This window comes from Amblyraja radiata, chromosome 6, assembly GCF_010909765.2.
Source record: "Amblyraja radiata isolate CabotCenter1 chromosome 6, sAmbRad1.1.pri, whole genome shotgun sequence".
Taxonomy (NCBI): Eukaryota; Metazoa; Chordata; class Chondrichthyes; order Rajiformes; family Rajidae; genus Amblyraja; species Amblyraja radiata.
Genome location: NC_045961.1, coordinates 93931227 through 93948718, shown reverse-complemented (window position 1 = coordinate 93948718; position 17492 = coordinate 93931227).

The following is a 17492-nucleotide window of genomic DNA, read 5'->3' as shown; positions in this document are numbered from 1 at the left end:
CCGGTCACATAAACCAGTGTGGATATCACATGTTAAGGCAGCAAATTAAATTCCTTACCTCTTTCAGCAGCCTCACCATGTTCCATTAAAAAACCTTCCCGGTGCAGTTTCTCAAATTGGATAAGAATCAATATGACACAGTCAGCATGTGTGAACATGACTCTGCATACTGAGAGGCGTATACGAGAGCAGCCAGCAGAATTCCTCCCAGTATCTTACCCTGTCTGATCCCAAATGCAGGATTTCAACTCTTTATAATAAACTCTCTACATCAACAAGGGCTGCGTCTCAAAAACAAGAGGTGGCTACTTCTGACCCGAATAGAAAAATTAAGTTAACTTAACCCTAACCGTACTTCCAATACCTTAACGTATTCCAGCTCGCAATATAGCCATGTCCGGAAGAAATAAAACCAGGCAAATGTGGGTAAACAGTAACACAAAACAGACACAAAATGCTGGAGTAGCTCAACGGGACAGCCAGCGTCCCTGGTTAGAATGAATGGGAGACGTTTCGGGTCGAGACCCTTCTTAAGAAACGTCACCCATTCCTCAGTCTGAAGAATGGTCTCTACCCGAAACGTCACCAATTCCTTCTATTCTATCCAGAGGCGCTGCCTGTCCCGCTGAGTTACTCCGACATGTTGTGTCTCTATTCGGCGTAAACCAGCATCTGCAGTTCCTTCCTAAACAGAAATGGGTTGTGTCCACCAAATTATTATGGGGACAACTGGGGTAATTGCCCGACTGCTTGACAGATGTGAGCGCTAACATTCAATTGTGTTTGTGTTGGCACCAAGAAAAATTGCCGCACTCAAACAGAGGAAAAAGCTTCAGAGGACAGAGACTGCACATTGCAAGACTTTGCATTTATTCAATCTTTAATTTATTTATTCCCCCTTGTGTTTCAGAACCAGGTATCCATTAGTTATAGAGGGACGTTTCCGGTTTTAGAGCTTTGAGTTTGGAGATATAGCGCAGAAACAGGACTTTGGTTTTTCCCACCGAGTCTGGGCCGACCAGCAATCACCCTGTATACTTGCACTATTCCACACGCTAGGTAAATTTTACAATCTTTATCGAAGCCAATTAACCTACAGACTTGTGCATCTTTGGAGTATGGGAGGAAACAGGAGAACCTGGAGAAAATCCCACGTGGTCACGAGGAGAACATACAAACGCCATAAAGACAGTACCCATAGTCAGCATCAATCCCCGGTCTCTGGCTCTGTGAGGCAGCAAATCTACTGCTGTGCCACCATTCTGTAGCTAGGTAGTCTTCTTTAGTTGAGTCTTTAGTTTCGAGTTACATTGCGGAAGCAGGCCCTTCGGCCCACCGAGTCCACACTGAACATCGATCAGCCACCTGCACTAGTTCTATGTTATCCAATTTCCCCAACCACTCCCTATACACTAAGGGCAATTTACAGAGGCCAAATAGCCTATGAGTTTAGATGCCTTTGTGGGTGTGGGTGGAAACTGGAGCACCTGGATGAAATCCATCTGGTCACACAGAGAACGTGCAAACTCCACACAGACAGAACCGGAGGTCAGGATTGAACCCTGTTCTCTGGTGCTTTGTGGCAGCAGCTGTACCACTGCATATTCACAAGCTGCTATGCAACATACTATTTCAGGGGATTAATTAATTAATTAATAAAAAGGCATGGAACGTATTTACTGTACCAATAGAGAAAATACTCATCAGTTGGTCTATAAATATAACAATATAGCACTCATAAACCAAGTTTACTTCATCTTTTGGACTCCTGGTGCTAACCGTGTTTTGATTGCTTACTCAAGTCAATAACTTGTCTATGGTTTTGCTTCTCAATTGTAAATTAGTTCTTGTAAAATATCCTGTTAGAAATCACATGCAGTATGAATCTATGGTGATTAGATCATGGGCACTTCTAACAATTCTCAATCATTACAGCACGTACAAATTAGAGAAACGGTGACTCTCTTAGCAGTTGCTTGATAATGTAACCCTTCTGTGATGAGGTCAAACAATCATGCAGTGGATACAATGGCATCAAAGCCTCCTTATGGAAATGCAGCGTTTTCACTGATTCAGTGAAAGATTGCATCGAAGACAGACACAACTGGAGTAACTCAGCAGGGCAGGCAGCATCTCTGGAGAGAAGGAATAGGTGACGTTTCGGGTCGAGACCCTTCATCAGACTAGTTTGGGATAAGGGAAACGAGAAACATAGGCGATGATGTAGAGAGATAAAGAACAATGAATGAAAGATATCCAAAAAAGTTACGATGATAAAGGAAACAGGACATTGTTAGCTGTTTGTTGGGTGAAAACGAGAAGCTGGTACAACTTGGGTGGGGGAGGGAGAGAGAGAGATGGAATGCCGGGGTTCTTGAAGTTAGAGAAATCAATACTCATATGACTGGGCTGTAAGCTGCCCAAGCAAAATATGAGATGCTGTTCCTCCAATTTGTGTTTAGCCTCACTCTGACAATGGAGGAGGCCATGGACAGAAAGGTCTGTGTGGGAAATGGAAGGAGAATTAAAGTGTTTAGCAACCGGGAGATCAGATAGGTTCAGGTGGACTGAGAGAAGGTGTTCAACGAAACGGTCTGCATTTGGTACATATTCTGTTGTACTGCTGCAAGTTAGAATTTCATTGTTCTATCTGGGACATATGACAATAAAACACTCTTGACTCTTGACAACATCTCCACTGATTCTGGCCCAAGACCACTCAAAGTGAAGGAACGTTTTGGGTGGTATTAAGAATCTGGAGTCCATGCATTGAGAATGGACAGAAACCCTGCATGAGTAGCAGGTGGAGATCGCAAACCAGAAGCTTACCCGGCCCATCAGGCACTTTAGGTTTAGGTTTTAGAGATACAGCGTGGAAATAGGCCCACCGAGTCTGCGCCGACCAGCAACCCCCCCCCCCCCCATACACTAGCACTATCCTACACACCAGGAACAGCTTATAATCTTTACCTAAGCCAATTAACCTGCAAACCGGCTCATCTTTGGACTGTGGGAGAAGTACGGAGCATCCAGATAAAACCCACGCGGTCGTGGGGAGAATGAACAAACTCCATACAGACAGCACCTGTAGTCAGGATCGTGTCTGGATCTCTGGTGCTGTAAGGCAGCAACTCCACCGCTGTGTTTCTTGCCTCATCTGTAGAAAAATAATGCCCAACATTGATCTCATCAGTCATCTTAAAGTCATAGTCATAGAGTCTTACAGCATGGAAACAGGCCTTTCGGCCCAACTTGCCCACACAGCGGCCAGCATGTCCCATCTACACCAATCCCACCTGCCTGCATTTGGCTTACTGTATATCCCTCTAAACGTGTCCTATCCACGCACCTGTCTCAACTACCTCCTCGTCACCCGTAATACTGGAGTGGAAGCAAATCACCCTGGATTCAGTGGGGCTGCCTAAGATCAGGATTTATTTTATGATATTGGGATTTAGATCCAAGATTCTCGATGAAGAAAATCTTACTCTACAAAGCTCCCTCTTATCAAAAGATCCCTTTATTTTTGTATGACATGAATGTGACAAGCCACTGCAATCACCTACAAATGACACAGCAACAATTTGCCAAGGCGCTTCAACAAGTTTACAACCGCTGCTGCCTAAAAAAATAACACGAGTCTGTACTTGGGGAAGGCATGCCTTTATATTCCCCTGCTAGTCGTACACGATCTAGACCAGATATATCAACATTGCTTCATGCTCACTGGAACTCGATTAAATAGTATTCAAAAGCTGACCTTCAGCACATGTGCTCACAATTCTTCTGCAGTTGTATAGGGCTCTGGTGAGACCACATCTGGAATATTGTGTATAATTTTGGTCTCCTAATTTGAGGAAGGACATCCTTGTGATTGAGGCAGTGCAGCCTAGGTTGACGAGATTGATCCCTGGGATGGCGGGATTGTCATATGAGGAAAGATTGAAAAGACTAGGCTTGTATACACTGGAGTTTAGAAGGATGAGGGGCGATCTTATAGAAACGTATAAAATTATAAAAGGACTGGACAAGCTAGATGCAGGAAAAATGTTCCCAATGTTGGGTGAGCCCAGAACCAGGGGCCACAGTCTTCGAATAAAGGGGAGGTCATTTAAGACTGAGGTGAGAAAAAACTGTGTCACCCAGAGAGTTGTGAATTTATGGAATTCCCTGCCACAGAGGGCAGTGGAGGCCAAGTCACTGGATGGATTTAAGAGAGAGTTAGATGGAACTCTAGGGGCTGGTGGAATCAAGGGATATGGGGAGAAGGCAGGAGCGGGTTATTGATAGGGGATGATCAGCCATGATCACAATGAATGGCGATGCTGGCTCGAAGGGCCTCCTCCTTCACCTATTTTCTATGTTTCTATGTAATCCTATTCAAGTTTGCAGATGAAACGAAAGTGACAGTTTTGCAGATAGTGAAGATGGTTGTGAAAAATTGCAGCAGGGTCTTGATTGGCTGGCCAGGTGGGCTGAGGAATGGTTGATTTAATTTAATACAGAGAAATGTGAGGTTGCAGTTTGGGAAGTCTAACATGGGCAGGACCTACACAGTGAATGGTTGGGCTCTGGGGAGTATTGTAGAGCTGAGGGATCTAGGAGTGCAGGTGCATGGTTCCTTGAAGGTGGAGTCGCAGGTCGATATGGGGGGGTTTTGGCACATTGGCCTTTATCCATCAAAGTATTGAGTATAGAAGTTGGGAGGTCATGTTGCAGTTGTATAATACGTTGCTGAGGCCACATTTAGAGTATTGTGTTCAATTCTTGGCACCATTTTATAGGAAAGATGTTGTCAAGCTGGAAAGGGTACAGAGAAGATTTACGAGGATGTTGCCAGGGCTAGAGGGTCTAAGCTGCATGGAGAGATTGAGTAGACTGTGACTCTATTCCTTGGAGCGCAGAGGGGTGATCTTATAGATAAATAATAATAATAATACATTTTATTTATGGGCACCTTTCAAGAGTCTCAAGGACACCTTACAAAAATTGAGCATGTATAGGAAAAACATGTAAGGGGAATGAAATAAATAGTAGAGACATGACTAGTACACAAAGTAAAGACAGAATTCAATACAAAACACAGCATGAGGCAATTAATGCACAGATGAAAAGGGACGGGGACGTGGGGCTAAGGATAGGCAGAGGTGAAGAGATGGGTCTTGAGGCGGGACTGGAAGATGGGGAGGGACACGGAATTGCGGATCAGTTGGGGGAGGGAGTTCCAGAGCCTGGGAGCTGCCCTGGAGAAGGCTCTGTCCCCAAAACTGCGGAGGTTGGACTTGTGGATGGAGAGGAGACCGGCTGATGTGGATCTGAGGGACCGTGAGGGTTGGTAGGGGGAGAGGAGGTCAATGAGATATGTGGGGGCCAGATGGTGGAGGGCTTTGTAGGTGAGGACCAGGATTTTGTAGGTGATCCGGTGGGAGATGGGAAGCCAGTGAAGTTTTTTGAGGACTGGAGTGATGTGATGCCAGGATTTGGTGTGGGTGATGAGTCGGGCGGCTGCGTTCTGGACCAGTTGGAGTCGGTTGATGTAGGTGGAGCTGATGCCAAGGAGAAGTGAGTTGCAATAGTCCAGTCGGGAGGAGATGAAGGCATGGATGAGTCTTTCAGCAGCAGGCGGAGTGAGAGAGGGTCTGAGTTTGGCGATGTTGCGGAGATGAAAGAAGGAGGTTTTAATGACATGGCGGATGTGAGGCTCAAGGGAGAGGGTGGAATCAAAGATCACGCCAAGGTTGCGGGCCTGGGGAGATGGGGAGACAGTGGTGCCGTCGATGGTGAGAGTGGGGTTATTGATTTTGCTGAGTGTGGCTTTGGAGCCTATGAGGAGGAATTCTGTCTTATCGCTGTTGAGTTTGAGGAAATTATGTTGCATCCAGGTTTTTATAGCTGACAAACAGGAGTTGATATGGGAGAGGGGGGGGGTTGTGGGGGGATTTGGTGCCAAGGTAAATCTGGGTGTCATCAGCGTAACAGTGGAAGTCCAGATTGAAGTGGCGGAGTATCTGACCAAGGGGGAGGATGTAGATGATGAAGAGGAGGGGGCCGAGTACGGAGCCTTGGGGAACGCCTTGAGTGACTGCGGCTGTAGCAGAGGTGTGGTTGTGGAGAGAGATCATATTGTTTAAAATCATGAGAGGTATAGATTGGGTAGATGTACATAGTCTCTTGCCCAGAGTAGGTGAATTGAGGACCAGAGGACATAGGTTTAAGGTGAAAGGGAAAAGATTAAATAGGAATCTGAGGGGTAACATTGTCACACAAAGGGTGGTGGGTGTGTGGGACAAACTGCCAGAGGAGTTGGTTGAGGCAGGGACTATTCCACCATTTAAGAAACAGCTAGGCAGGTACATGGATAGGGCTGGTTTGGAGGGATATGGACCAAACGGGGGAAGGCGGGACTAGTGTAGCTGGGACATTGTTGGCCGGGTGAAGGGCCTGTTTCCACACTGTATGACTCTAGGAAAGCAGTTCACCACCACATCCTCAGGGGCAATTAGAGTTGGACTTGCCTGTGACATCAACATCTGATAAATGAGTAATGGAACATGCTTGATATTCCCTCTCCTATTATTTAGGAATAAGCCTGACATAGCTTGAAATACTTGCAGGTGTTGGCCTATGCTGTTGGCATTAAATGCCTCAAGAGCATTTAACTTACACGCTTCAGAGTGATGTCAGATGCCAATTTATTTCATCCTCTAATTGAAATTACAAGTTCCAATTCCTCATTTTACTTAACATATAACCAAAGGCGAAGACACTTTCATTGCAGATAAATTCTTGTCTCTGTAGCTTGAAAAAACAGGAGCACTAATCTTCCATTGTTTAGTCCAGGAGCAACAGTGAAATGTGTCTCATAATCAATATGAACCAAAGCCTCTGGTAATAAAGCATTGAATCCCTGTCTACCTTGGGTCTAAAAGCCTTAATTGATTGTTTACATTGTCCCTTCCAACTTGTTGTGAGGAAACTATCAGTTTCAACATTGCAATCCATCTTGTTAGGTATGAAGCCTCTTTGGGGATAGACCTACAAGCTAAAGCAAGCAAGTCCACAACAGCAACTGAAAGGGGAGAGAAAGCTTTAAATCGTATCTGAATTTTACTTCGGAGTCCCGTGAGTGACTACGTGAAGAACCCCGCCAGGACGCATGCGTGTCATATCGCTACACGCATTGCAACAAGTCACAGCAAGGGGGAACAACGTTCCCCTAGCGGCAAAATTTGAAAACCAGGAACAGCAGGTAAGGAGATTCTGCGTTCCAGAATTTGAAAGTCGGGAACAGCAGGTAAGAAGCCTCTGCGTTCCTTCCACTCACCTTTTAGGTGGAAACATGGACCGGATCCATGAAGGCTGCGGGAAAACTGGCGGGGGAGAACCGCGGAGTCGCGGGCAACCGGCAGCAGCAGCCAAAGGCACGCTAATCTCCCGTAATGGGAACAGCTGTGCCCGACTTTCGCTCCCGACTCACTCCCGCACCGGGCCCGGCCGGGCGGGAGAGGGAAGCAAAAAACTAATGTTTCCCCGCGCTGGGTTTTTTCACAGGAGGGGAAGCTGGACAAAGTGGTGTCCACAAATGCTACTAGTGAAGCTGGCTGGGGAGGACCACGGAGTCGCGGGCAGCCGGCAGCAGCAACCAAAGGCACGTTAATCTCCCGTAATGGGAACAGCTGTGCCCGATTTTCGCTCCCGACTCACTCCCGCACCGGACCGGGCGGGAGAGGGAGCAAAACTAATGTTTCCCCGCGCCGGGTCTTTACAGGAGGGGAAGCTGGACAAAGGAGTGTCCACAAGTGCTGCTAGTGAAGCTGGCTGGGGAAGACCGCGGAGTCGCAGGCAGCCGGCAGCAGCAGCCAAAGGCACGTTAATCTCCCGTAATGGGAAGAGCTGTGCCGACTTTTGGTCCCGCGCCGGCCAGAACACCACGGCCGGGCGGGAGACTATTCAAATGGGGCCGTTGACTTTTGACACGTCAATAACGGCAGCAGACGGGGTGGAACGACGTTCACCCGTAGCAACAATTTTAACCTGGACCTGCAGGTAAGAGCTGCGGTCTTTTTTGTATTTACCATGCTGATTGCAGGTGGAGAAACCAACGGGCTGCGACAAAGCTGGTGGGCTAGATGGGATCAGCTGTGCCAGATGTCCTCCACACCGGTCATATCCACTCCACGGAAGGACAGTAAGGACAAAGCTGGAGAAGGAGGAGCAGCGGGCAGCCAGCAGCAGCCAGCGGCACTTGGATCACCCGTAGGGGATCAGCTGTGCCCGATGTCGCCTCCGCACCAGCCAGATCCACGCGGCCGGGCGGAAAGGCTAGACACAAAACAAACAAGGTCGTGGACTCAGAGGAGTCCGACTTTGAACAACCGCGGGCGGCCAGCGCCCGAGAGCGCTGGAGCCGGAAGAACGGTGTATGGAACTTTGCTCCAACATGACAGACTCCGGGAGATGGAGTCGGGTCACTGTGGGCCCTATGATAAACCCACAGCAGTACCTCTTGAAGGGCTGCACAGTGCTTCTACCTCATCAGAGGGGAGCACTGCGGGTCAGTTCTGGGCTGACCTGGAAGAGGGGTCCGCAGAAGAAAAGACAAGTGTGCAGGGGGTGCAGGAACATGAGAACCTACTGGAACCCACTACGGCCAATGACAGCACCCCCACGCACCCACCAGCAGAACTGGTGAAAGCTCGAAGGACCGGTACCCAAAACATGAGTCTTTTTAGGCCATGGCCCAGGCCGGCCTTCTTGGAAGATGCGGGGACCTCCAACGCCAACCAAACCGAAATTCCAGACCCCAGCGCTACAACAGCAGCAAAGAACCTACAAAAAGTAAACCTGCCACTGGTAACTATGGAGGTAGGTGGGTCTGGTTCCCTACAATATACAGTGGGCACGGAGATTGGGTGGAGATTACACTCTTTTCTGAATGCATGGAGCATGATAACAACCGATACTTACATCTTAAGCAGTATCCAGGGAAATACAACAGAGTTTATACACAAGTACAGCCCTCCAGTTCAACATATACTGAACTGAATGTTCGTGCCTTCTGATAAAGGAAAATCAAAAGAGCAAGCTGAACTGAAGCGGCTTCACATAAAAGGTGTAATTGAGAAAACTCAACCATTAGAATTCGTGTCCAATATATTTATCAAAAACAAAAAAAGATGATGGTCATCGCATCATCATAGATCTGACAAAATAGATACCTTTGTTACTGCTTAACAATTAATTTCCAAAGGTTACTTCAATGGCCAGCATCGATTTAAAAGATGCTTACCATTCAGTGCCTATACGAGGTGACCACAGATGTTACTTAAAATTCAACTGGATGGGACAACTCTGACAGTATAAAGCACTGCCAAATGGGTTATCATCAGGCCAGGCTCTTCACAAAAAATTTGAAAACAGCCCTAGCGTTTATACGGAAACATACACACATGGTCATGGCATATTTAGATGACATACTCATTATGGGCAAAACTTTGGAATTGGCCAAACAACCTGTAACAGCCACAAAAAAGTTATTTGGAAAACTGGGATTCATTTTTCACCCAGTTAAATCTAAACTAACGCCTTCCACTACTATGGACTACCTGGGGTTTCACCATTGACTCAGTTCACATGTCGGTGACTCTGCCTAAGGGAAAGGCTAGAGATTTAATAGAGGCTTGCAATAACCTCACTGACATCAGCAAACCATCCATCAGATTGGTAGCTAAAGTAATTGGCATATTGATGGCTGCCTTTCCAGCCACTCAATTTGGACCTCTACATTACCAAAACATACAGAGAGCAAAATACAAGCACTCTAAATTATGCAGGTCACTTTGACAGATCTGTGAAACTACCAATCAAGCTAAAATGGAACTAAAATGGTGGATAGATAACATCTGGCCTTGTTCCAATCCAATCATTGTCAGTAACCCTTCCATGGTACTACAAACTGATGCCAGTGCACTTGGGTGCGTAGCCACCAATACCATACCACCGTGGTAGCATACATTAACCACAGGGTGGAAACAAATCAACATCATGTGACAATCTGGCTATACAAATTGGCAATGGTGTATCCAGAGAGATATTTGGATATCAGCCACTTACCTACCAGGAAGACTAAATTCAGTGGCAGACACCAGGTCACGCAAATTCAATGAAAACACCAAATGGATGTTGAATAAAATAGTACTGCTGATATCACAGCAAAATATGGAACACCAGATATCGATTTATTCGCATCCAGACTTAACCACCAGTTATCAAATTATGTTACATGGGAACCAGACCCTGGGGCAGCGGCGACAGATGCATTTTCGCTGCATTGGGGGGGGAATTGTTTATTACGCATTCCCTCCTTTCCTGCCTCATCAGTCGGGTATTAAGGAAATACAACAAGACTCTGCATCTGGTATTGGTAGTACCCGATTGGCCTACACAACCATGGTTCCCAGTGGTATAAAACATGGTATCAAAGACATAAACATCCCGTCTGTTCTGGAATATCTGGCAGGCCTCCACTATGATGAGGGGCTCAGTTACAGTGCCATCAACTGCGCCAGAAGTGCCCTATCGACTTACCTATGGCAGGGGACAGACCATTACACTGTTGGGACTCACCCACTGGTACAAAACCTATGAGGGGAACCAGATACTCCCAAATATGGGATGTGAGAATAATCCTGAAGATGCTCAGGAATTGGTCTCCAGCAACAGTTCTGTCCCTACACAGACTGACATTAAAACAGTCATGCTAATGGTATTGGTCACGGCACAGAGGATACAGTCACTGCAAAAACTAGACTGGACAACATGACTTCCTCAACAGAAAATATTATGTTTCATATTTATGAGATAGTAAGCAGAACAGAAAAGGGATCAGCAGGCCTCAATACACAATTAGGTCATACCCAACAGATGACCGTCTGTGTATAACAAGACATCTGTCGTTATACATGGAGAAAAAGAATATCCTAAGAGGCAATGAAAAGGCACATTTTGGTCAGCCACTAGCAACCACACCAAGAGTGACGGTCCAGACCATCTCAAGATGGCTGAAACAGGTGCTAACACAGGCTGGGGTGGATACTAATTTTAAAAAATCTCTTTCCACCAGGGCTGCTGCTACATTGGCAGCGATACAGTTGGATGTACCAATGGACCAAATCCTCAAGGCAGCAGGATGGTCTGGAGGGGAAAACATTTCAATTATTTTATAATAAACCAGTAATGAAACCTGGAACGTTTGCAGAAACAATTTAAGTTCTGTAAATTAATTTAAACCCATAAAAAGGGGTTATAAATTTGTGTTAAAATTTTTTATGATTTCAATGTCGAATTCATGTCCAAATTATGTTAACACAATTCCTCCCACAGTCAAGGCAGACGTGATGCATGGACTCGTTTCCACGGCATGAAATCACAGAGTTTTAAAATCTTCACGTAGTCACTCACGTGACTCCGAAGTAAAATAGTAAGATTAAACGAGAACTTACCAGTTTGAAGTTTGATCTGTATTTTATGAGGAGTTACGATGAGGGATTACGTTCCCTCCGCTCCCACCCTGATCATATACTTAACTGGTATCTCTTCTCTAATCTTACTATGTTTAGTCATTACAGTTATCTGTGATTTCACACCGCTGCTTTGAAAAATGACACGCATGCGTCCTGGCGGGGTTCTTCACGTAATCCCTCATCGTAACTCCTCATAAAATACAGATCAAACTTCAAACTGGTAAGTTCTCGTTTAATCTTACTATTAAACAACCAAGATCATCATTCACTGTGGGGCATGCTAAACTGCGGCACGGCTGCTGTCTCCGTTGTCATTCGCCTGACTGAGGTCAGTTGACAGGGCTCACCGCGGGGAGGTCAACAACATGAGCCCCTTTTTGTACACAAGGGCTCATCAGCCAATTTACCAGAGTTCGACATAGCTCAGGGCTAACGGAGTCAAGGGATATGGGGAGAAAGCAGGAATGGGGTACTGATTTAGGATGATCAGCCATAATCATATTGAATGACGGAGGTGGCTCGAAGGGCCGAATGGCCTACTCCTGCACCTATTTACTATGTTTCTATGTTTCTATGACCCGTTGCCCAGTGGGGAGCTCCAACAGCTGGGAGAGTGCGCTGGGAATTCAGCTTCAGAGCAACACATAATTTTCCAACTCCATAGATTAATGGTCAGCAAAACACACACAGCATGTGCTCACATTGCCTGTTATCTGCTCTTGGCAGCTGTTCTACCATTGGCACTTTTTACTCTTAGCTTTTTTAATGCCTCGAGATATCCCCAAATCATTTAAAAAGCATTGGAAGACGTGTGATTATTTTTAGCTGAATATCACCTGCAGAATTCCCAAGGTCCCTATCCCATTTTTTCCTTGCATACCCTAGGTGTGCAAATAGACGCCCATAAATGGCTCTTACAAATTTACAAATTCCACCTCCTTTGTTCTTCCCCCGTCCCCCCCCTCCCTCACGGAGGTCCCCCCCATACCGGGTCCTCCATTGTCCATTGTGTAGTTACATGATAAGGGAATAATGTTTAGTGCAAGGTAAAGCCAGCTAAGTCCGCTCAAAGATAGTCCGAGGGTCACCAATGAGGTAGATAGTAGTTCAGGACTGTCTAGCTTGATAACAGATGGGAAGAAACTGTCCCTGAATCTGGATGTGTGCGTTTTCACACTTCTCCCCTCTCCCATCGGGCAAAAGGTACAGAAGAGGGAGTGGCCAAGGTGCGACTCCTCCTTGAATATGGTGCTGAACTTGCCGAGGCGGAGTGAGGTATAAATGGAGTCAATAGAAGGGAGGTTGGTTTGTGTGATGGACTGGGCTGCGTCCACAATTCACTGCAATTTCTTGCGGTCTTGGATGGAGCTGTTCCCAAACCAATCTGTGATGCATCCGATAAAATGGTCCCTATGATGCATATGTACCAAGGGACCGTGGACAAGGTTTGTTATGTGGGCTATCCAAGCACGTCATGTCAAACAGGAGCACATCAGTCGTGCAAATGAAAAAATAAACCGAGGAAGGGGAAAAGATTTATTAGGAAACTGAGGAATAACTTTTTCAGACAAAGGACGGTGGGTGTATAGAACGAGCTGCCAGAGGAGGTAGTTGAGGCTGCGACTATTGCGATGTTTAAGAAGCAATTTGACAGGTACATGGATAGGGCAGGTTTAGAGGGATATGGGCCAAACGCTGACAGGTGGGACTGGTGTTGGGACATTGGTGGCTGGTATGGACAGGTTGGGCCGAAGGGCCTGTTTCCATGATGTATCACTCTATGACTATATGATGATCGTTTGAAGGCAGTGGGCCTGTACTCGCTGGGATTTAGAAGGATGAGGGGACACTTCATTGAAACTTAATGACAAGTGATAGGCCTGGAGAGCGTGGATGTGGAGCTGATGTTTCCATTAGTAGGTGAGATTAGGGCCAGAGGACACGGCCTCAGAATAAAAGGATGTTCCTTTAGAAAGGAATTTCTTTAGGCAGACGGTGGTGATTCCATGGAATCGCCACAGAAGGCTGTGGGGGCAAAGTCAATGGATATTTTTAAGGTGGAGATTGATAGATTCTTGATCAGTAAGGGTGTCAGGGGTTATTGGAGAAAAGGCAGGAGAATGGAGTTGAGAGGGAAAGATAGATCAGCCATGATTGAATGGCAGAGTAAACTCTATCCAACTTCTCTGTCCTGGGCCTCCTCCATGGCCAGAGTGAGCACCACCGGAAATTGGAGGAACAGCACCTCATATTCCGCTTGGGCAGTCTGCACCCTAGTGGCTTAAACATTGAATACTCCAATTTCCTGTAGCCCTTGCTGTCTCCTCCCCTTCTCAGCTCTCCCTCTGCCCTCGGGCTCCTCCTCTTCCTTTTTCCTTTCTTCTGCCCGCTCCCCCCCCCCCATCATTCTGAAGAAGGGTTTTGGCCCGAAATGTTGCCTATTTCCTTCGCTCCATAGATGCTGCTGCACCCGCTGAGTTTCTCCAGCACTTTTGTCTACCGGGGGAGTAGAATGGCCTAATTCGGCTCCTACGACCTAAGAACTTATGAACTTATGAACTCCTCCCTTCCAGCATTTTACTGCTCACTCCCTCCACCCCACAATCAATCTGAAGAAGGATCCTGGCCCAAAACGTCACCTATCCATGTTCTCCAGAGATGCTGCCTGACCCATTGAGTTACTCTAACACCTTGTGTGTTTTTTTTCAATATGTGGGGGGTCATTTGTTATATAATCTTTTTTTCTCAAACAGTAATAGTTTATAGATCTACAATCTCAATGATATTCTAACAGTATCTCAATGAAACAATGAAATAGAAAAATAATTATATTCACAGTGAACTTTCTGGTGATACGTAGTTCCTGACACTCTGTGCTTTATTAAAATGATTACTATTTGTGTTCATAAAACATTGTTAACTCATCAAAAATGATTCAAGGGCTTTACACAATTAATTACTTTCCAAAGTGCTGGCAACCTCACAAAAATGCACATTGAGCATACGCTGGATAAGGCAGTGTGTGTATCTTTAGTTTAGTTTAGTTTAGTTTAGAGATACAGCGCGGAAACAGTCCTTCGGCCCACCGCGTCCGCACCGACCAGCGATCCCCGCACATTAACACTATCGTACACACACTAGGGACTTCTTCTTCTTGTACTTCTTGCGAATGGTATGTTAGCTTTCATAGCAAAAGGATTTGAGTATAGGAGCAGGGAGGTTCTACTGCAGTTGTACAGGGTCTTGGTGAGACCACACCTGGAGTATTGCGTACAGTTTTGGTCTCCAAATCTGAGGAAGGACATTATTGCCATAGAGGGAGTGCAGAGAAGGTTCACCAGACTGATTCCTGGGATGTCAGGACTGTCTTATGAAGAAAGACTGGATAGACTTGGTTTATACTCTCTAGAATTTAGGAGATTGAGAGGGGATCTTATAGAAACTTACAAAATTCTTAAGGGGTTGGACAGGCTAGATGCAGGAAGATTGCTCCCGATGTTGGGGAAGTCCAGGACAAGGGGTCACAGCTTAAGGATAAGGGGGAAATCCTTTAAAACCGAGATGAGAAGAACTTTTTTCACACAGAGAGTGGTGAGTCTCTGGAACTCCCTGCCACAGAGGGTAGTCGAGGCCAGTTCATTGGCTATATTTAAGAGGGAGTTAGATGTGGCCCTTGTGGCTAAGGGGATCAGAGGGTATGGAGAGAAGGCAGGTACGGGATACTGAGTTGGATGATCAGCCATGATCATATTGAATGGCGGTGCAGGCTCGAAGGGCCGAATGGCCTACTCCTGCACCTAATTTCTATGTTTCTATGTTTCTATGTTACTTGAGGCACCAGAACTCTACAGCAGGGTGATGCCATCCGGTTTGACATCCATAGGTGCCCGCCTTAAAAAGGGCGCATGCTCCGGGTTTGCGCCAAGCTGCGGCGCTGCTGCTGAAGAGCTGATGGAGTTCTTGGACAGAGTCGAATGAGGCATTATAGGAGCGGGTGTTGCATTTCTGCGGTTGCATGGGTCTATCTATCCCTTTGTTATCACCTGTTCCGTAGCCGACAATGGACCATTGTGTGCTCCACTTTTCCTTGGTCTTCGGTGCAGGACCTGATTTATTCTGAGCCTTTTCATAGCTCCAGTTTCCCTCTCCCCTGACTCTCTGTCTGAGAAAAGGGCCTCGACCCAAAACGTCACCTATTCCTTTTCTCCAGAGATGCTGCCTGAGTTTCTCCAGCATTCTGCGCCTACCTTGAATGAACAACTAAACTATTTATTATTGGTGATGTTGTTCAGGGGAGAAGTGTTGGCTAAACAATGAGGTAAATTCCTTGTTCTACTTCACAAATTATATATCCAGCTGAATATAAATGCATGGTTTCAAACAAAAGGAGGTGGAGAAGAGAAATTAAATGATTTGTTTGCCGATGCAGCAGCTGGAATATATTTACTTGTCTTCCTGCAATTGGTATGAAAGAGGCTATTTATATATTGCACTCAGCTTAAAACTAATTCAGCTCCAAAGTTCATCAATAACCAGCGGACATGGATCTGAGATGAGTGGCGAGGGATGACATGGGATTCTTTATTTACACGGTGAGTTATTGAATTTGGAATTGATCACTTCAAAAAAATCTAGGAATCAGATTCAATAACGGTACTCAAACTATAATTGGATATAGAGTTAAAGAAGGAAATTGCAAACTTTGAGAGAAAAAGCAGGAGAGTTTTAACCGCAGGACTCTGCAAATAGTTATCAAAGGTCATAAGGGCATCGGTGATAGGAGCAGAATTAGGCCATTCAGCCCATTAGGTCTACTGCGCCATTCAATCATGGCTGATCTATCCCTCCCTCCTAACCCCATTCCCCTGCCTTCTTCCCATAGAAACATAGAAAATAGGTGCAGGAGGAGGCCATTCGGCCCTTCGAGCCAGCACCGCCATTCATTGTGATCATGGCTGATCGTCCCCAATCAATAACCCATGCCTGCCTTCTCCCCATATCCCTTGATTTCACTAGCCCCTAGTGCTCCATCTAACTCTCTCTTAAATAAATGACCCCTGACACCTGTACTAATCAAGAATCTAACAATCCCTGCCTTAAAAATATCTATTGACAGCCTCCACAGTCTTCTGTGGCAAAGAATTCACCACCCTCTAACTGAAGAAATTCCTCCTCATCTCCTTAAAGGAATATCCTTTAATTCTGAGGCTATGACCTCTAGTCCTAGACTCTTCCACCAGTGGAAACATCCGCTCCACATCCACTCTATCCAAGATCTGATAGTTTAGTTTAGTTTAGAGATACAGCACAGAAACAGGCCCTTCGGCCCACTGAGTCCGGGCCAACCAGCGATCCCTGTACACTAGCACTATCCCATTCACTAGGAACAATTTTCAATTTTCACCGATGCCAATTAACAAGAGACAGGACAAGAGACATTTATTGTCACATGCACCAAATGGGACAGTGACATTTGGGGGTCACTATACAGCCATGCTAATAAAAAAAGAACAAAATACAATAGTATTTTAACATAAACATCCCCTGCACAGCGGAATCAAAGTTTCCTACTGCGAGGGAAGGCCCAAAGTTCAGTCCTCCTTCTCTTTGATGTTCTTTGATGTACTGATTGATGTACTCCTACTGTTTTTAGAGTGTGGGAGGGAACCGGAGCACCAGGAGAAAACACACACGGTCACTGGGAGAAGATACAAACTCCGTACAGACAGCACCCGTAGTCAGGATCGAACCCGGGTCTCTGGCGCTGAATGGCAGCAACTCTACCACTGCACCACTGTGCCACAGGCTTTCTTCTGTGCTAGACGTTTTTATTTAATTGTGAGTTTGCCACAGGAGGTCCATATTTATAGAAGTCTACTATCTTCCACCTGTTCCTCACAAGAGATGAATATCTATTGCAGAAAATAAAACTATCCAGTAATTAATTATCACTGCTCAACAGTGTTAACA